This window comes from Corvus moneduloides, chromosome 5, assembly GCF_009650955.1.
Source record: "Corvus moneduloides isolate bCorMon1 chromosome 5, bCorMon1.pri, whole genome shotgun sequence".
In the NCBI taxonomy this organism is placed as follows: domain Eukaryota; kingdom Metazoa; phylum Chordata; class Aves; order Passeriformes; family Corvidae; genus Corvus; species Corvus moneduloides.
The window spans coordinates 43,785,649-43,806,738 of record NC_045480.1 but is presented as its reverse complement, the minus strand read 5'-3'; the positions used below and the strand labels follow the sequence as shown (position 1 = coordinate 43,806,738).

The 21,090-nt window shown below is 47.5% G+C and overlaps 1 protein-coding gene and 1 long non-coding RNA gene across 6 annotated transcripts in view; one reads left to right on the top strand and one right to left on the bottom strand.

Annotated features, from left to right (window-relative positions):
- Positions 1 to 1,381: 1,381 nt before the first annotated feature.
- Positions 1,382 to 21,008, bottom strand: LOC116443770. Of its 2 annotated transcripts, none has more exons than XR_004240047.1 (5): positions 20,920 to 21,008; positions 7,412 to 7,543; positions 2,890 to 3,274; positions 1,937 to 2,082; positions 1,382 to 1,847 (listed from the first exon to the last, which is right to left on the bottom strand). It is a non-coding gene; the product is annotated as an uncharacterized LOC116443770 (long non-coding RNA). The 2 variants fall into 2 exon arrangements; XR_004240048.1 differs by lacking the exon at positions 20,920 to 21,008 and adding an exon at positions 14,727 to 17,365.
- The window catches only part of LEF1 (lymphoid enhancer binding factor 1), a 71,581-nt gene continuing 70,896 nt past the window's right edge, over positions 20,406 to 21,090 (top strand). For 2 of the 4 annotated variants that reach the window (XM_032108308.1, XM_032108307.1), the window contains exon 1: positions 20,406 to 20,655. The gene's annotated coding sequence lies outside the window, so the exon portion shown is untranslated. Of the gene's footprint in view, positions 20,656 to 20,726; positions 20,823 to 21,090 lie in introns of those variants that run through there. The other 2 variants (XM_032108309.1, XM_032108310.1) reach the window with 2 other exon arrangements.

Here is a 21,090-nt window from a genome sequence, read left to right as displayed (position 1 = left end):
GTTATTTTTTTATATTTCTGTATGTAACAAGCACAGGTGGATCTGCCCTACAGCTGCCCAACCGCACAACTGTGTTCCCAGAAGCTCGTCCCATCCAGGACCCTCAAGATCTGTTCAGCTACCAGTAGACAAAACATCATGGAACTCACACTGAAGTTAAATTTATTATATTCTCACATAAATCCTTTGCCTCCAACAGCTAGGGCTTTGAACAAAATTTGTGAGATTCATGATAAAAGTCACCAGGCATATAAAAATGCCACTGAGGTTAAGCAAAAGTTTGTCAAGAGGCAGGCCTGCAAAGCAAGTGTGTATTTTGGCCACAGCATGACCTCTGTCCTCTGGGCCTGTTGCCACAGCAGCCAGCTTTGCCTCCCCCCGACAGTGAAGCCCAGTGCAAGCAAAGGTGTCACAAAAGCCATGGTGGTGACCTCCACATGTATTGCACAGTGCATTGCTTCTAAGAAAACCTGGCAGAGGCGGTACAGGTGGTCCAGGTCCAGGTCCAGGTCCCTGCAAAAAAGCAGAAGAGGAGAGAGGAGGAGCAGCCCTCCCTGTCCAGGGATATGTGGGTCAAACTGGTCTTGAAAACGAGCAACACTCCTACAACCTCTGTTCCATGTGTTCGTTTGGTGGCATGTACAAGTAGAATTCCTCAAAGCTGGCCACACCACAGATGACAGATGCAACTGAGAACTCTGTTCCTTCCCAGTGGCTCCCTCCAGAGTGTAGCTTTTAGCTTCCGGAACTTTAGGGGGAAGCTTTATTTGGGGGACAGTTAAGGTGTTGATAGCTTGGGGTTTTTTTCACTATCTATATGATTTCATTAGATTCTCTAAGATAGAAAACTTTAGAAATAAAGCAGCCAAATACATAAATAAAAGTAGAGAAAAAAGAAAAAGAATGATGTCACCCTCAAGCAGTTCCATCAAGGGATGACATTTTAAATCACATCATGTCTCACACCCATTTCTTAGTGCAAAATAAATCACTTGAACAGAGTGCAAGCCAATTTTTACTTTAAAAAATGTTGTGTCCTAAGGCTCTCTTCTTGAACTTCAAAAGCATACTTCATAATTACTCTACCTATCAAAGGAAACTCAATATTTCACCTCCAACCTCCCTCTGCTTGTGTTATAATTTTTAATTGTTAATAAATTATATTAATTTTAAACTGGTTATTCTCTCTTGAAATTACATCTTTCAAATGGGTATGCAAACTTATTTTAAATTAACATATTTACCTGAAAATTATACATCAGTAATTTGTTTATGACTTTTCTTGCCTCTTAATTCTTGTATTAGGATTTCAGTCTTTGGTTACCTCATTTAATTTTATTTGAAAACTGTTGTCTCAATTTAAGAGTCAAAAGCTATTTCATAGAGCTTGAGAACTCCGGCAAAAAAAACTTTTATTTATCTGGCGTATTTATATATGTTTATTTGGAGTCATCATTATGCACTGCAAGGTCTTTTGTCATTGCAAGCTTTAGACAGATGGAAAATGTGGAGATCTTGTTTGCAATCTAAAATCTGCTCCTACAGCTGCATGCAGTCACTCCTAAAGAATACAACACATTGGTATTTTTAGCGGGGCTACATTATTTTTCTTTAGACAGCAGGTGTTTTACTTAATGCACAGTCCTTGCAAATACATTCAAGAAGGTCCGGCATGGCAGGTAGGGTATTTTCTGTAGAGGAGAGCGTGCCTCTGGACAGGGAAGCAAGGTGCTGTGCATATTCAGGTGTGATCATGCAGGCATCATTCTTTGTAGATTCCAGCAGTCAGCATTTAAGAGTCCTCACTTATTTATCAAGGCTGGTCACATGCTTAAATGGATGAATAACTATTGCAAAATGGTAGAAAAATGTCAGTACATGGTTGCCAAAATGACATAAATCAGCACTCTTAAAAACTCCAGCATGCAGAAAATACCTTCATGGCAGGACCAGCCAAAATAGGTTGCAAAATCTTGTGCCTGAGAGCAACCTGTGCTGGGAAACAGGCAGGGAAGTTCACACCCAAGCAATGTTCACTGGTTTCCAAGGCTCTCAGCGTGGATCTAGGCATACTGGAGCACACTGCAAAGGAAAAACACATCCAGTTGGCAAACTCAACTACGTGGCTGAATGAACCATTTCCCCATTGAAAGAAAAATCTTCCTGGAGATGCCTTTGTGATTTCTGGGCAGCACACAGGAAAGAAAAGCAAAACAGAGATTGTCCCTGTCGTCAGTGTTTTGTTAAGATCAGTGCCTACAGGATGCTTTGCAGTACCAGGTGGGTACTCTTTAGTCTGCAGGGTGATTTTTTAATTAAAAAAGATAAGGACTGTCTCACCATTCTACTAAATTACATATCTACATACAATTTTATTTTTTTTTCCAAGTATCAGAAGATGACTACTTTTTTTTGCCCATGCTAGACGAACTCTGGCTATCAAATCTATGAGACAAATAGCCTGTATCTCAGCCTGCTACTCCCCAAACTTGACACATTTTGTCATCTTGCCCTCATTATTATGCATAACAGTCTTCCTGTAGGAAAGAAACCTGGATTTTGCTCTTCCTTCAGCCAAGCTCCCTGCTCACAATCAAACCCACTGAGACAATCGCCTTTCATGAGTCCTGGTGACACCCTTCACCGGTAGATGGACTAAATCACAGGAAGATGGAAGAAGTATAAGCACACCAAAGAAGAATAGTTTCAGACCAGATTCACAGTCTTGAATAAATCTCAAAGCAGGCTCCCAAGTCCCAGCTCATCAAGATGAAAATGTAGCTCCTAATTGTCCCCATATGTTTCAAACAAAATTTTATGAATGAAAGATGGATCTTCTTCCCAGTTGCTCCCTTCTAGCACAACCCACTCAATTCCAGATTAACCCACCTCCTTCTAGTTCCATCTCCTTTGTGTGGTCGAAAACAAAGCAGGGAGCTGCACCAACAGAGACACTGTAATTCTCCTTGCCAAAGGAGCAGGCACATGAGGTAGAAGGCAACATTTGCTGGAAACTCAGATGTTGAAACACGTGTTTTTCTCCAGCAAAATGAAAGAGGAAAGAATCATGTGGAATGAGGCAGCGCAGTTCCTCTCTTTTATGTTGCAAGAGCTTCCAAAAGAGAAGCTTCTTTCAAACAAAAGTGAAGCATGGGTAGTTTTCCAAATGTTCTCGTTTATTTATGATAGTTGTCTTCATTTAATGAGCAACGTGTTTTCTCTCAAGTCTGGCATAGCCAGTGGCTGAAGCAACAGATGTACCACACTGATGATCCTGAAGAACAAAAACACATCTGACTGCAGTAGCTCTTTTGGACTCTGAGGACCAAGTGTACAAGCCTGTGGGAACTTCACAGAGACTTGAAGTCCTAATTTATTCATTGTTGATTTGTTTTTATACCTTTATACAAGGGCTTTAGTGCTACCTGATAATGTATATAGAAAATTTTAGGATATAAATTACATTTTTTCTGTATTTTAATATATCAAGCAAAAAAAAAATAGAAGAGGCTTTAGTCATCTATGAAATGGCATGTTGTTAGATCTTTGTGTATTGAGGCAGGCATTGGACATTTTATAGTGTACACAATTGACACACCTGGGAAAAAATGCTACACTGCTAGCTAAAATGCCTAATCTCTTCTTTAGCACATTTGCGGTTTAATTACAAAACCTACTGAACAATTAAAATTCAGGGCAGCACACTGCCGCAGTATCAGGCTTTGATGTGGGGTCAGTATTGGTCACAGTCCTGTACTCATTACGTAGGTTAATCAATTTGGTGGAGTAAATATGACAGGACTGACCAAAAATCTATGTAATTACCATCGCTCTGAGAGCACAGGCAAGCACGGCTGGTTTATGTGTTTGATACATGAGTAGTATTGTTCCTAAACAAGCAGAGATCCAGAGCTATTAGTGTAAAGCAGATTTGTTTCTTCTATGAGCAGTCCCTCTCATTGCTGCTGTCCATCTGCACGTGTGAGGTGCAGCAGGGTGTGCACCCCTGTGCCAGCACCCTCACACACACGCAGAGGGAAGCTGTACAAATGGGTTGGTGACAGTGACCGTCTCTGCCGCTGCAGTGTCCCCCTGGCCGGAGCTGATGATGGTCTGTGCTGAGAGGCAAAGCCCCTGCACAGACCTCGCAGCAGCAATTAAAGTAATGCACACATTGCCACTCATCTCTGAAAGATAAAGGCATCTGTGTGGCAGTGGCACTGAAATGGGCTGGGAACATATGTTTGTCACTGCCCCAGCCATCTTCACCCCCAGCCCAGCTCATGAGACCTCCTTTCAAACAGGAACTACTTAACAGAAATGGATGGCTACAGCCAGACCAAGGATTGCTTTCTCTTGCCCAGACATGGATTCTTATCAATCCCCAAATAACACAAACCCATCACAACCTTCACACAGGTCACTATTTGTCCAGCTTGAGGCAAGTAAAAAGCAAAAATGTCAGACCCGTCTGAACTGGAGAAGAGAGATTGCTGCTGGTTTTGAGTAGGATGCACAGAGTTTGCTTCCTGCCCTGAAAGCCAGGAGTTATCAGGTTGTTCAGCCTGGGATTTTTGCAATAGTCACTGAATTTCCCCAGAAAACAGAGTGACAGCAAGAAGGTTTGAGCTGGGATTTTTGCAACAGTCACCAACCTCCCAGGGAAATTCAGTGAGAGCTGAAGAGTTTTGATCCCTCGCATGGAAGTTGATAGCAAATTAATATGCATTTCCATGGGGGCAGGAGTAGGTCTGGATGCCACAATCCCATAAGCTCTTTTGAAAATCATAGCCTTAAATGGAAATATTCTGATATTCCAAATATGTGGGGTTAGGTAATTTTTTTTCTAATTCTTAAAAATATGTTAGTCATAATTTTCTTCTGCCTTTCAATTCCTATGAGATAAAAAGAGTCTGGCTTTACAAGCAGCAAGATTTACCAAACTAGTTCCAGAGAAGTTTTAAACCATTTTCTACAGTATTTCCCAATTTTTTTTCCCGATCTTTTTTTCTGTAAAATGTGTGCCATACAGGGTGTAGGACCGGGAGCACTGTCCTGGCTGGGCATTTGCCTGGGCCGACTCGTGGGTGTTTGCAATGGGTGGCACCTCAACCCTGTTGATCGCCCTGGTGGCGTCGTCCCCAGGAGCGGGCAGCCAGCCCCAGGTGACAAGCTACCAAGGGAGAGGGCTGCAGGAACACTCCGGAGGGCACACCCAGCCAGACACTGCATGGCAACAGGGCACAGCACGGCGTTTTGCAGTGGCCTGCTGGGTTTTCATTAGGGTGCGTCAAAATATTAAAATACGGCAGTAAAGAAGAAAATGTTTTTTTAATAAACCATGGGTCATCCCTTCGTAAACCCAGTTTGACTGCTGTCGAGACAAGGTCTGTGTCTCCTTGTGCTTGTTTACTGGTGCCTATTTCAACAGCCTCTTTAAAGACTCTAGGAACAACAATAACAGAAGACTTTAACTGTTGCTACAGTGCTAATGCTTACTACTAGCAAAAGGCGTTGATGAACAGATCTTTACTGCTCATTTTATGTTTGAGTCCTACTCCCTACAACACTCTGCTCTCTCATGCTCCCCACCCACTGCACTTAAACGAACAAACCACGTTTTCTTTATGTCATCTCCAGCCATCCCAAGAGCTTTGATCACCAAAGGAAACATGTCAGAGCTGGCAGTGTTCTCATTCTGGGGAAAATGTTGATATTTTGGACTTATTTTTCTTGTGCATCAGAAGACAGCAAGTATTTTCAACTGGTTTCGTTTTCCAAGGAAGAAAAGCACTCTGGTCAGGATAGCTTATTTTGCTTAGTTTTAATGTATCATTTGTAGGGCGACTTTATTTATTTTTGAAAACTACTTTATAACAGCCTCCTAAAAACATATATATAAAACAAGCCTTCAAGGAAGAAATTGCTTGGAAATAAACCACTGAAGCTGCTTGTTGTGGCAGTAATCAAAAAGGACATATTAACATCTTGCTTTTATATTTTCAAATAAAATTCACTAAAATGGCCACAAAGCCACTATACATTCTCCATTAATAAAAAAAAAAAAAATAGGCATTTTGAGTGGAAAATCATTCCGAGCTATTTTTCATGGACAAACTGAAGCTGCCAGGGACAAACACAATGTCTTTTTGCTCTCTCTCACTTCCTTATTACTGAGTTTTACTGCCATCTGTTCTGTGGACTTCAGCTGGGTCACTGCAGAAATGTGAGAGCAGGCAGTGTGTTGCCCCTGAACTGAGTTAGTGGAGTACCAACACTCCATTAGGGACTATATAAATATTATCTGTAGCAGACTGGGAAGTGTCAGTCACTGGAGCCCTCCCTATCTCCCTTCGCAGCAGCAGAGCTGGTCCCACCATGACCATTTTCCTCTATCTCGAGAACCCTCATATGGCTTCCTTTTTTATTCCCGAGGTTGGGAAACGCAGGCAGTCCAAGGGCAGTGCAGTGCAGAGCCAGCAGGAGGTGCTCCTTTAGCAAGGAAATCTGTCCAACAGAATAAATCCTACGTCTGTGCTACCAAATTTCCCCTCCACTGTAGTATAAAACACATTTGGCATACTCAAAAAAGGGCTTTTGGCATAGCAGGGAAACCAGTTTGGGGTCTCCTACTGCAGAAACCTAGACAGATGCAATATTTCTCTTGTTTTTAAGTTACTGTAATCAAGCATACTGCAAAGGAGAAAAAAATAAATGAAAATATGTTGTTAGGTCCTAGTAGACTTGCAATTTCTGAATTTCTTTTACAAATGCCCATAGAGTATTCCATCTTTATCCTCCCAAGTCACTGAGAATAACACATCAAAGAGCATGTTTGCATTTCTATAATAGATAACAGCATTGACATAAGCTTCAGGGTTCATACAAACTATAAACTGAATTACCAATCGCCTGTCTCACATATTTATAAACTGTAAGTCAAGCCTGGAGAAAAAAATTCCAACCACGGGTGAAATAATTATTCCAAAGCTTTTAAAGAGTCACTTCTGAGCTGCTGAATTCTGGTGGATGTGAATTATCAGTTTGGTTTGTACGAGCCTCTGCTTGCATAGCAGGAGTCAAACAGCAACCTGGGCTCAGTTGCTCACTGCCATGGCAAGGCTGGCATGTTGGCATCATCGTTTAGACAAGAGATTTTGTAAAAGCTGCAGGTCTCTGTCTCCCCTGGCTAAGGAAGGGATTTTCTCCTGCTATGCTCTTGCCTTGCCTCCAAAGACCACGAGAGCTGGCTCTCCCACAATCTTCCAAGACACCAGAGCCAGAACAGAGCAAGCCCTGATGGCCCAGGGCTTCTGCTTACAAACCTGAAAGCATTACAGACTATGACACTCCTCCTCACACCTTAAGGAGGAAGAAGAAAATTCTCCTTATTTCTGTAAAACTCACCCACCCAGCAAGTGCCCATTTTGGGAGAAACAGTAGTTCTCAGGTGAGGATGGATGTCAGTGGAACCCAATGTCGGTGAGACAGCACGAGTCATTCATGCAGCAGCTCTCTGTACAAACACATCGAGGGGTTTGTGCTATATTGTAAGAAAGGAAGACAAAGTAAAGAGGGAAACGTTGCTAAAAATGCTTATGGTGCTGCCTCATGCAAAAATATTAGAAGAGAAATTGAAACCCATAGGTCAATACCACTTCTGGAACTCCAGTACTGGTCTGAGCTATCAGCTCCTCCCCAAAACTACCCAAAGCACCTCTGCTGCTGCTGTTGCTGTTCAGCATGTCCAAAAGGAGAAGTAACAGTAGGAATCAGAAGAAATAACAGCATAGGATTTGAGGTGGGATGTTCTTTCCCTGGGTACTTTGACAAAGACCGACTGGAGACTAAGTTGGACATGTTTGTCTCTTGACCTCACACAAAAAAGAGTAGACCCAATATTTTATATGAACTTCTCAGGAATATATGGTTCTGGAACATACAATAGCATGTAGGCATTTAAGACATGCAACATTAGGAGACTTTAATTATTACAGTTCTGTTTTGAAAATTCAGACCTCTCCTCTTCAGGACTTAAAAAACTATCTTGTCTGAAATTACTCAAATTTTTCATCTTAGAGACTTTATATTGCATCAGCCCTAAGTTCTTCTCCACAATACAGATAGGAACAATCCATTTCCCTGTGGATTCCCTATTGCACTATGCAAATGCTGGAAATTCACTAAATCCAGTATTATTAATGACCCTGCAACTGAAATGATTACCTGGGATTTTTTAGCCATATGACAAGAGTTTTCTTGACTGTGTTGAGCATTTGCTTATTTAAAAAACCTTTTCTGACAGACAGGAGTGATTCCAAACCAGACCAGATGTAACATACCCGAAGTTTTGCCGTGTGGTGACAAAACCAGCCTATAAAATTACTTTCTGGAGAGTCTCTTAGTTTTGTCAGCATGATTGATTCTTGTTCACTTTTTACTGCACCAGAGCTGGCGTTAGGATTTGGGGTCAGACCAGCGAAAAGGATTCTGGTGACAATAGCAGCATTCATGAGCTCTGTCAGTGCAGCATGGTTTATTTAATTCAGCAAACACTTAGCTTTGGCAGCAGAGAGAGGCACAGCAATGTAGACAGAAATATTAAGGTCGAAGCGCAGAGAAAAAATATTTCTCCTGGTTAGACCACGTTTAGATTCAAAGGAAAGTAGAGGGGGGAAGCGAGGGAGTGGGATTTTTTTGTTTTGTTCCTGTGTTGTTATTTTTCTGAAATAGAGTCCTGTTCTTGTGCTTCAAGAAACATGAGGTGAGGATCATTCAGTGAGGAAGGCTCTGCAGCTGACAGGTTATAGGGCAGATTAAGCTCAGTTTCTTTAGCTGTGCTTCTCTTCAATCTGAAACACTCTCTCCTTTTTCTCTTTGGATACATTAGCTAAGAGGACCAATACATGGGAGTGAAGACAGCTCAGCTTTCTCAGAAACAGACGCAGCACTGAAGAGACACTCCAAAGAGCCCTAAAAAGTACTTGACTCTTGAATAGGTTAGTATTTAAAACATTGCACTGTGTAAGTGAAAAATGAAAAACTGTTCAGTAGAATATGCACCAACACTTTAAAATCGAAGTTTACAAACAAGAGACCCTTTGTTCAGTGGCACCATTTCCTTTGGTGTTAGGAGGCTTTTTTTGTTCCTTTCTGGCTCCAAATTCCCTTAAAGAAACTGAAAACAAATCTTGCTCCAAAATCTTGATGAAAAAATTACATCTAGGTTAAAACACAGAAAAACCCACACGAACTTGATGGGATGGTATACTTGACCAACTCTCCTGTCAAACAACTTCAGAGTTTGGTAGCAATGGAGAAGGGGGGAAGATCCTCATGCACATAAGGGAAATGGCCAACACAACCCCAAAATGTGGCTGATAAATAACATGCAGGTGCAGTTATTATTGAGTGCCCCTGATATTCCCAGGTGACATTATACTGTCAGGTGTCTTACTTTTTTTTTGCTCCAAATGGCTCACAGCTTTTCTGCATGCACTACTCCACAACCATCACAGCTGACAGAGCTGCTTGTGTCAGATGCTGTGAAATTTGAAGGAGCAAGGGCTCCAGGGTACTGTAGTTGTTGTGAGGCTCCTTCAGCTTTATGGAGAGCTCGTCTCACCTTTCCCAGGATAGCATCAGCACAGGCTCACCATGCACTGTAAATCATGTGTATCTAAGCTGCATTCAGCAGAGGTGGGTTTCTGAGAGGGCAGCTGGGCTGACAGAGTTGAGTGAGTAGGTTTGTGTTCTTCTAATAATTTCATTTGGTTTAAGCTTTTAAAGACTTACAAACTTAGAGAGCTGTCCCTATAGTTTTTATATAAATTAAATAAATCGGTGTTCCTGCAAAATGCCTACTGATAACGCCTTCCAGTTGTATTGGTGTGTCTGAATGGCCAGACTTACCTTTACTAAAGAGATGGTGCACCGTTTACAGAAACCCCCCTGGGCTAAGCACTATGGTTACTGGTACAGCCCAGCACCATAACTTGCACAGAAGAAAGCCTTCCATCGCTGAGGGAAAGTGCAGCCAACACACCAGCCCAGCTAGGTGTGCTCACATTGTCCCACACCTACGTGATCTAAACTCAGTCAGGGCAAGCAGGCAATAACAAATAAATGTCCTGGTTTGGCAACCTCTTGCCTTTCCAGGAAGAGATTGTTTAAACTGCTTCCAACAATCCTGCCAGGGCACAGACACTTTCTTCCTTGGCCTGATGGTAGCCCATGTCTCTCTCTGGGATTCTCCTGCCACACAACAATTTTGAAGGAAGTTCAGCCCTTGGGTCAATCTCAAGCCATGCATTTTCCACATCATCCAGGTGATGGCTGGCATTTAGACTCCTGACAGAAGGAAAGGGGCAGAGAAGTAAATTGTTAACAATTAGACACTTACTAAGTTATATTACACTAATGTCTATTATCAGAGGAACTGGATACTGGAATGGGCTACCCATGGAGGTGGTGGAGTCACTGTCCCTGGAGATGTTTAAGGAAAGACTGGATTTGGCACTTGGCGCCATGGTTTAGTTGACATGGTGGTGTTCAGTCATAGGTGTGACTCGATCATTTCAGAGGTCTTTTCCAACTTCATTGATTCTGTGGTTCTGTGGTAGGGAAGGATCTCAGGACCAGTGTGAAGACTTGCTGCTGCCATTGCCTCCTCTACCAAACAGTAAATGGGTGTTTGTGCTTTTGATGGGAGTAAGGTACAAAGGATGCTTTCCTTGCATGACAGATGACAGCCACCACAGGTAGAGACCCCTAGCCTGGTGGGAAGACACCCAGTGGGAGCTCTTGCATCTCTGCAGGGCCCCACTGAACTGACGAACAGGCACTGGCCCAAGCACGATGGTTACAGGCGTTGCTCCACACTGAGTTATATTTAACACAGGAGCCTAAATTACACAGCAGATCAGGAGGACTCCCCTTGAAAAGGCTAACAAGGTGCCACCTGTTTCCCAGGTCAGAGCCAGGATTTTGAAAGCACATGTTTGACAAGACCCAGGTCAACTGAACAAAGTAACATTAATAGGGCCCCCTCCCCTGCTTGGGCACTGGGCAAGAGGCAGCTGCCCTGGTGCCTGGCTGGAAATCAGGAGCAGCCCCAGGGAATCTTGTAGGCTTCCCAGCTGTGGAAAGAGTCCACAGGGAGGATGTGCAGCAGTAACAAGGGAGACAAAAGTGTGACCAAGGGGACAAGGATCTTCTGAGAGATGAGAATGAGCTGAAGGATATTTCATTTCCCCCGATGAGGATAATTCAAATAAGTTCAAAGATACGAACTTCCTCCAGAGCATAAGCTTCTCTGGGGCAGAAACCTGTTAATTTGGAGAGCATACCATGTGTAACAGAGGCTGTGTGGGCAGCTCCATAAACTGTGGAGTGGAGCAGGAGGGGAGACCTTCCTGCCCAAATCAGACACTCACTCAGACAACATCAAATCCACAGCCCGGGTCAGGGTGAGGATGAAGAAAATCCATCTTATTGCAGCCCTGTGCAAGAGCTTGCATAAAGCAATGTACCTGGATATCTCCAAGAGCTGCCCTGCACCCTCCCTCTGGATCCACCTCTGGAGTTTGCTTCAGCTGTTTTTTTCAAAAGATCCATAGTAGTTCCACCATTTTAATACCTACCTACAAAACCTCCTGATGCTCTGGGTTTTAGTGAACCACAAACTACCTTAAAAATGCAACATAAAATTAAAGAATTCACTGCTCATAGCTCCAAGTAGGGAATCAAGTAATTAATATACAGCTTAATCTACAGCCTCTGCTGTTCTTATACAGCTCCAGTGCTCTGGCCTGCAGCCCCTTTGCCTTAATTGCTCTCACTAAAGATAGCACTCTTCTATTGCAGAATAATCTGGTGAATCCTATGCCCATATCAGGGCTAAATGCACAGTGTTTAAGAGGAAGAGAGCTCAAAATAACAAGGCGTTTGTTTGCATTCAAGGAAAAATAGAAAAGTTTACTGGAATTCAAAATAATATATCTCATTCTAAATGAAATCCCATTAAAAGCTAACTTTTCTAATTATCTAATATTATTCTGGCTATGGCTAATATCTCATGGATGATCCTTTGCTAACTTATAATGGTGAGCCACAGCCTGTCTGCATGCCAAAGATACCCTCTTTAAAGAAAAACAAATACCACGGAATGCTTCTGATCTTTCTCGTGTAAGGATTTTTTTTAATGAAACACTATTTAGATGCTTCACAGCCAGCAAACGTAAATAAATGTAATAAAAAATACTCTTCGCTGTGAGAGAGGTCTGAAAAACTGAATTCCTCAAGGGACAGACAAATAAACCAGGGAAAGTTTTATTTCATTATCAACATAGTAGTGGCACACATACATCAGCTGGTATCAATCTTAGTTATAGCCTGAGGCCAGCGACTGACGGCATGCTGCAAATTCAGATTCTGACTTTTCCATCACAGCATGCACTTGAGTAATTTTCTGCAGATTTTGGTTTTCCAATCTGCACTCCTCGGCTGCATCACCTTCCCTGTGCCCGAAATGACTGCCTGCAATTGGAGGTTCAGAGACTTTTTAAGCTGGAGGTTGTATCCGACCAGTTGTTTCATAGACAAAATGAATTTGCCTAATCCTTTTCTGAATCCATTCATCCTGTCAGCCTCCATAACATCTTGCAGCAAGAAACTTCATAATTTAATTACACATTGTGTAAAAAGGTGCTGAAATTAGTAAAAGTCTTTTAGCCAGGAAGAATATTATTATCTGGAGTCTCTTGTTTTGTTGAAAAGCCTTGCTACGTGGGCAAGGACTGCTGGCTCAGCTGCCGACTGGAGGCTCACCCAGACATGCAAGTTTTGCAGCTGCTCCTTGCTTCTGACCAGCACCAAGCAGCAGAGGAGGCAAGGTAGAAGCAGGAGAGAAAGCACAGCTTTCTGTGGAGATGTACAGGCCAAAGGTTGACTGATAAATCATGGTGGAACCTGGCAGATGAGCAACAAGGGCCACAATCTGAACCCTTGCTTCAACCCTCTGCAACAGCCCAGCCAGCCTCAAAGGGTCCCCCTCTCTCATTACCCTTCTTCAGTGGGGCAGGAACTGTTCCCCCCTTAGGCAGGGCTTATTTGAAGAGAGCTTGAGCACCCATGCTCTGGCTGAGCTCAGCAGGAGCCACAAGCAGTCTGGGAGACTCAGAGCAGCATCGCACCGGGAATTTTGGGACTGTAAGTGCAACCATTCACTTACAGTTTTCTCCTCTACCCCATACTGTCCTTAGTGTCATACCTCATCAGCTCTTTTTCAGCTCAGGGTCTCATCTGTAGGTCCCTGCTCCAGCACGATTATGAGTCAAGGTCTGCAGAATTTGACTGAAACCTCCTTGTGTGTGATGTTCCCTCTCCTTTGACAACTCAGCCACACCAGCAGGACTTTTGCTCACATCCCTTTACTTCCCTCAGCCTTAGAGAACTCTAAAGTGCAACTCTAAATTGAAACTCTAAATTGCGAAACAAAACTGCCTGTTTCCCCTGGACATGGACACAAGTTATCCATGAGACCCACTCAAAGGAAAATGGAGCTAAAGGTGAAATGGCCAGCTGCAACTCAGACTGATCTTGCTCTTCATCAAAAGGTGAGACTAACTGCTGTCCCTATAGGTCACGCCTCTCTGCCTTCCAGCCACCATGAAGACTTGTATTTTCAGATCATTACCAGACCTGAAACCATGAAGCTGAGATGCTGAGATCACAAGGCCCTGAACAATACCCCAGACTCCTGCAAACTGCTCTTTCTCTGGCACTTCCCTATCAAACACTGCTGCCTTTGACTGGCATTCAGCTGTTACTGTTTAATACCTCTGTCGGGCAAATTAATGGCAGTTATTTCCATGGGAAGTGAGAAATGGTACAGTAAAATAAGACCCACCTACAAATAACTTTCTCAGCAAGAAAGAAAACTCGCCACCTCATTACTTGCCTTAAACACTTTCCCTGGGGGAGCACCGCATGTTTCACCGAGCACAGCAAGATCCTTGGTACAGCCTGGCTGCTGTTCCTCCTCCCCATCCAGCTGCGTTTCAGCGATGGACTTGGTCAGACAGAGGTCAGGGAATTTAAAAAAAAGTAAATAGGAGTCATGTACTGGGAGCACACATTCACTGCATTGCTGAACTGTCTTACTAACCCGGGAGTAGCCTCCCACACTCCCATGCCGTTAGTGCACAGCTGCTGCTGGAAAGTTGCCTGCAGAGTCTCTGTCTCCTCCCACCTCTTTCAAAGGACCTTGTCTGGAGCTACCAGGCTTCTGCTGGCAATATTTGTCAGGGAACAGAGGACTACTGTCACTTACAAACAAGCAAAGGATTACAAGATGCTTTGATTTCATTGGGAGCACAGAAAGGGAATGATCGCCATTTCAAAAGCTAGAAGGAAACACTGGTGCACAGTCAGCTCTGCATGTTCATTATGTATTTGGCAGAATATATCAATTGGTGTATGCTGAATTCCAAAACAGGTCTAGCTAGAGCCATGCCAAGTGCTATTGTAAAAGGGTGACTGCTCCACAAAGCACCTCATATACTTATGGGGCTCCAGATACTAATTTTGCACTGTACAAGCAAGTACAAACAGAAATAAACATTTTCAGCATAAGGCTTCCAACGGCGCGTCCACAAAACCCCCGGCAAAAGGCCCTCAGTGGCCTTCCCTGGTGCATCCAAGAAGTTGCAGCATGAGACACTCACCAGCACTTCTGAGTCCAAGCTAGAGGTGCAGAAGCAGGACTCGGTTGGAGGGGCCTTTGCAAACCTGCCCACAGACACTGCCCAGGGTGCGGCATCCTGGCTCGTGGGGATGGAGAAAATCTCATCTGTTCTGGGACACGTATAACATTTATTTATTCAGGAGCAGGACTTCCACCTCTAAGAAAGTAGGAAAAGTTGACGTAAATGGGCAAAACTGCTACTCTGAAATTAAAACACATTTCTTCAGCCAGAATCTCACATTAATGTGGTGCCCCACAAAACTAGTAAAGTTTGGATTTTCAAAGGCCCCTTCGGGGATATTTTACTCTACTCCCTTTGAACATCTCTTTGGTCCTTTCAAAAATGCCAGCCTAAAAATCCCTGCTGGGGGGCAGCATGTTGCCTTGCTCTTTTCAGGTCTTACCTTTAATACAACATTAACCTCATATTTTGCATTTTTCCAAGCGTGGCTTTCTGGGTTTGGTACTGAGTCCTGCGTCCCCTTTTATCCACATTCTGTGGATTATCTGATCTGATGAGTCATCAGAAATAATCCTGCAACGGCACTGCTCGATGTAAGAGTTAGTTTGCAAGCTACTTTGTGTCATCATTTATTTGAGTAAACCATGCCACCTGCCCTGTATTTTATCTTGCACTTTAAAAAAAAAGAAGAAAGCTGCCACTAACTGCTGACTATTTTAATCTCAAAATTAGATAACAACACATTTGTGAGATCTGAGCCACCAATGCCTTTCTCTAAACAAAAGCTCTTACCGTAAAAATGCCCTGGTAAGATTTGCCCACTCAAATCTCATAAAGCCCATGTTGTTGCAAGAGCTAAGAAAACCTAGCTCTTTCAATAGAGTAATTCTGGGCTAAGAACATTGATGGCATCCCAGAACTGGAAAGCTGGATGTGTAAATTAAAAAGCAAGAAAGCACATATAAACTCTTAATATCCTAATACCTATTACATGTGATCTCTTTCAAAGTAGCTTTAAATGAGAAGTGCAGTTACTCTTTGATATAGCTGCTAGAAACATAGCCGGGATGCCCTTTGTTATAAATTTAAAAAATGAGTCCACATTTCATAAAGGCTCATAATAAACGAGTCTTCAAAACCAGCACATATTATTCCCTTTTTGATTTTTTCTCCATTTAAAACATAAATCTGCACCAAATACAGAATAGTTCCCTTCACTCGGGAGAATCCTTTTGACCTGACTGTTGGAAAGGATCCCTTTCAGCCACCGTGACAGAAATGATCATACGTGCAATGAGAAATCCCCTCCACACCACACGTAAGTTCCCTCAGGGCTACCAGGAGCTGGCCTCGGCGTCATCTGGAGGCCACAGCAAGTGACCCATGCTGATAAGCAGCTGTACATAGGCCATGGAGTGTGAGCCACAGTGTCTGCAAGCCAAACCTGGACCCAAATCCAAAGGTATGTACCTGGTCACCTCTGAAAACACTGGAAAGGAACTGCACCACCAAAGGGACCATCTGCCTGGTACGACACAAGAGTGAGGGAGGACATTGGGTTTTCACCCAAAAAAATCCTGATCTGTTATTTACAGCTTTCCCTAAGGCACTCATCAGAAGAGCAGAGAGCCTCTTTAAACACAACAGTGCATTTATTCTCACAGGGTAAAAAAAGAGTCTTAGAAGTATTATCCTTGTTTTAGAGGCACAGAACAGGTCCATATTTCTAAACACATCCATACAACCTGAGGCAGCCTGGGGCTTGCTCCCCAGTGATGCTGTGCAGCAGTGGCATGTGCAGGACGCCACAGTGATAACTGCAGAGCCCGGGCTAATCATCACATCCCTGCTCTGGCCCTGCTCACCCCACGTCCTGAAGGAGGAGGATTTATTTACTTCAGAAAGAATTTGGGAATTCAGCCTATGTATTCAACTTGCACATAAATCACGGATGTTATCTAAATGGAGTGGCAAACGCAGACCCAGGGAACACGCATGACTCAGTCACGTTGCCTTGAAAAGGCACCGAAAAGGCTCGATTCGAGAAATTTTAAAACGCAACATTCTTTGTTGTGCTTTGCAGCCCTGAGGGAGCAGCGGGAGCCGGGTGACCACCCCCGCAGGGCCGGGGCGGCTAGGGTGTGCAGGGCGGCAGCGGGGCCCCAGGGGTTCCCGTTCCGCGCCCCAGCTGTGCCACCCCTGCACCGCGCAGCTCAGAAGGGAGTCCCGCTGCCCCTCAGCCGCGGGGTGCGCGCCTGGCCCGCCGGGGAGCCGCGGGACGCAGCGGGGGCTGCCGCAAAAGGCGCCGGCCCCCAGCGCACCCACCCCTCGGGGGACCACCCTCGACATCGCTTCCCAGGGGGAGAAAAAACCGCAGGGGGTTTGCCTAGAAAGACTCCCTTCGAACATCCGAACTGCCTTGTCAGGCGGGAGAAGGGGATTTTTGCCGCCGTTTGTCCGTTTCTCAGGCAATAGAGGAGTTCTGCCCCGCGGGCGCGCAGCCCTGGCCCGGCCGCGCTCGTGGACGCGCTGTCGGGCGGCTCTTCCCGGCGGAGCCCGCTTGGCTCCACAGCCCGGCGGCTTTAAACAAAAGCGTTCGTCTGTTGGTTCGTTGGTTGGCTTCTATTTTTTGTTTTTTTTCTTTTCAGAAAACAACTGCAAGCCCCTTTTGCGAGAATATTTTTCCCCCCTCCCTCCCGCCGGTCCCCCTGACCACCATGTACTCCCCCTGCTCCCCCTTGCCTCCGACTGGCATGCGTCCAGGACTGAGGAATTTTTTTTCCTTCCCCTTTTCTACTATTATTTATTTAATTATTTAATTTCACTTTATTTCCACTGCGCATTTCGGCTCCAGCTCCCCAAACTCTTTGATCTCCCCGGCTGTCTCCTTACCCGGAAGAAAACCCCGGCTCTCTCAGCTGGGAGCTCAGCGCACACGTGGGCGCCCTGGCGCGCCTCCATGCTCCTGCCAAATTTAGTCACACAAAGGGCTCGGGGGGGGACCGGGGGGGGATGAAAGGGGCCGCCGGCGGGACATCAAAGGCGCCGCCGCCCCGCCCCACTCCCGCCCTTCCCTATAAAGGGGGCGCCGGCGGCGGACGCCGCTTCGCACGCGAGAGTGTCCTGTGTCCCCACGCCCCGCTTATTGCGCCCGGAGGGATCGTCAGTGGCACCGCAGCTCCCCCCTCTCCCCGGTCAGCACCCCTGAAGCTCTACGGGGGTCGTCCCGCTGCCCCGAGTGCTGGTGCTCAGCTCGCCCGGGGCCAGTTTCCCCTCTCTGGGTTCGACACCCTCCCCCCCCCCCCCCCGGCCCTGAGTACGGGCAAGCCGGGTTGGGCGTCGGGGAGTGCTCGAAATGCGGGTCCCTTCAACGTGAAATGCAAAAAACCCCAACAAACAGAAACTCCACAACTCCCTCTGAAAAGGCGATACCCACTCAAACAACCGAAAAAAAAAAAGCAAAACCTGCCCAAAATTAAGAAACAAAGCAAATAAACAAACAAACAAAAAACCAACCCAAACCATGGGAAAATATAAACTCACACTAAAAGCAAAAGAGAAAAAAGGAAGAAACTCCTAAAGCGAAAAAATCACCCCTACGAAAGTACCAAACGGCGCGGTAGCCGCTCCGGAGCCGGGTGCCGGGCACGGCGGCGAGCGCACTCCCGGTGGCCCGGGGAGGCCGGCGGGTCCCGGGTCGAGAGCAGGGCCACGGTGAGGTGTCCCCATACCCCGGGCCTTGTCCCCCCCCCACCGGCCGTGCCCCAAGAACTGCGAGTAAAGCGACAGCTTTGTGTTGTCTCCAGTCAAATCTGACGTTGGAGTTGAGGTTTCCTGAGTTTATCTTCTTGTCATAAATCATTACGGTTTCCACACACACATTCCCCCGCCCCGGTCCCGTCGCCCCCACCCCGGCCCCTTCTTGCCTTCAAAATCCTTCCACCAAAAAAAAACGATCCGGGAAAGACTCCAGCCCACGTGAAGGGATGGCGGAGGGGCGGGGGGAGGCTGCTTTTCCAGAGGGACCCGGTAATGAAACAGAGGAGTGGCCGCGCTGCCGGCTCCTCCGGCGGGGTCCCTGCCTGCTCCCGGGCCGCACCGCCCCGTCGGGGGGAGAGGGTTGCCGTGCTCAGCATCTCGCCGAAGGTCTTTTTCAGAACAGGACCGTCCCGGGGCAGCTTTGCCTGGCCCGGGTGTCCCGTGCCCGCCGAGCGCCAGGAAAAGGAAGAAGGGCGGGAGGGATGCGGAGATGTGCGTCTCCGCTCAGGAACTCTCCCTGAGCTGTCTGTCGTTTTCCGAACAACCTCTTCCCCATCGCCTCTCTGCAGCCGTCTCCGAGAGAGAGGGGGTCTCCCTACATCTGGGGAGCAATGCACAATTAAGCCCCTTCCCAGGAGTTACATTTCTAATTTCTTTCTTTCTCGATTATTTATTTCACGCACTTGTTCAACTTGGCAAGTGCGTCCCCCGTTTCCCGCTACCTTGCTCCCTTTCTCGGGGTTTGGAGGGTGTCATTTCTCAGCTGGATTTTAATTACCCGTTCGCAGACGATGACGCAGAGCCGCGGGCGGCGGCGTGGGCAGCCGGGCTCAGCCCGCCCGTGTCCCGGCCGGCGGTGCCGCCGTGCCGAACCCGGCATCTGCTGAAAACGGATTGAGCATCCACATATTCCCGTTCCTCCGGCTGCCGGAGCTTGAAGGTTTAGCAACCTGACGGGGCATGTGCAAAGCACCAAGCACACTTTTCCGATGCCAAAATACTGGGAAGTTGTTTCCTGCAAAATGTGCGCCCATCGCGTTCGCAAAATAAAAGTTGCGGATCCTGACGTTTCCCAAGCGCAGCGTCTGCTTTTGTCTGGATGATTTTTTTTACTGTGCTCGTGCCCTGTTGCAGGGCGATGCCGGATCAGCCGGGAGCTAACGGGGCAGCGCGGTGCTGGAGGAACGGGACAGGGTGGAGGAGTGAACCTCCGTTACTGCTCTGGCTCCATTTACCGGTCCGAAACTGGGACGAGCTCACCGCGGCGGGTTTCGCCCTGCCTCTCGGGGGCTACTACTCGTTTCTGCCGGGAACTTGCTGGATTCAATGGGGATGTCTTAATTCTGCCCTTCGTCCGAAGCGGGCGTGGGCAGAGCCTGGTCAATCCCTCACATACTTCCCACACCGGAGCAGCGCCATGTGGCGATGGGGAAGGCTCAACAAAGCAGCCCTAAAAAAGCAGGTCTGTCCGCCCTTCCCGGGGATGCAGCTAGTGCCTGTGCCCTCCTCGGCGGGCTTTCGGCTGGGGAGGGACAGGAGCGGCAGTGCCCCGGTGCACCCCCCGCGACCCGGACACCCGTACACACAGGCACAAGTGTGCATGTAGACACACACACGGACACAGGGACACACAGAGAGGCTACTCCGCGCAGCCAGAGCAAAGTTTGCCCGGGGGCAGCCCCGCTCCCGCTCCCCCCCGCCCCCTCCTCCCTCCCCGCTGGCGCTGGCCCCGGCCCCATCCTCTCCCCGCCCCCGCTGCCCGGCCCTCCCGGCCCGGACACGGTGTCAGTCACGGCGGCGGTTCCTTTCATCTCCACCGCCCCCGCCCCGCCCCGCCCCGACGGCGGAGGGAGGGAGGGCGGGAGCGATGCTGAAGTTGCGCTGCCGCCGCCGCTCCGCGCCCCACCGCTGCCCCCCGTGGGGCGCCGCGCCCGCTGGCTGCGGCAGGAGGCCCCGCACCGGGCGCTGAGCGCGGAGGCGGCCGGGGGCGCCGCGCCGACAACTTTTTCCCCTGCCCGCGGGCGCGGAGGGAAGCGGGGGGGACATCTCCCCTCCCGCTCCATCCCTCCCCTCTTGCTCTCTCTCCCTCCCGGGGCTGTTTCTTTCTCGGCCCCTCGCCCCTCGCGGTGCCGCCGAGTCGAGTCCAGCCGTGCCCGGAGCCGCGGACGAAGCGGCGGACAAAGGCCCGGTGGGTGCGCGGCACGGGCAGAGCCGGCCCCTTCCCCCGGGACGCCCCCTCCCCCTGCCCGCCTCGCCCCAGCCATTTTAACTCGGTCCCGCCGGGGTGGTGGCAACTTCACTCAGAGGCGAAACGCGGGCGGGCTCCGCTTCCCTCCGCGTCTCCTCGCCCTCAGGGTGAGCCCGGGTCCCGGCGGGGGATGGAGGGAGGTCGGGTCTCCTGGGGGGCGGTCCCTGGCGCGGTCGGGACACAAGCGGGCGTATTTCGACCTACTCCGGCCGTGCGGCGCGTCGGGGCGAGGGTCCCCGCGACGTCGGTGTCGTGCGGAAGACGGGGTACCTCGGCCCCGAGGGGGCGGGCGGACAGGCGGGGGTCTCCGGCTGCCGAGAGCAACCCCGAGGAGTTCACGGGATTTTTCCTTCTTCTCTCCTCCTTCTCCTCCTC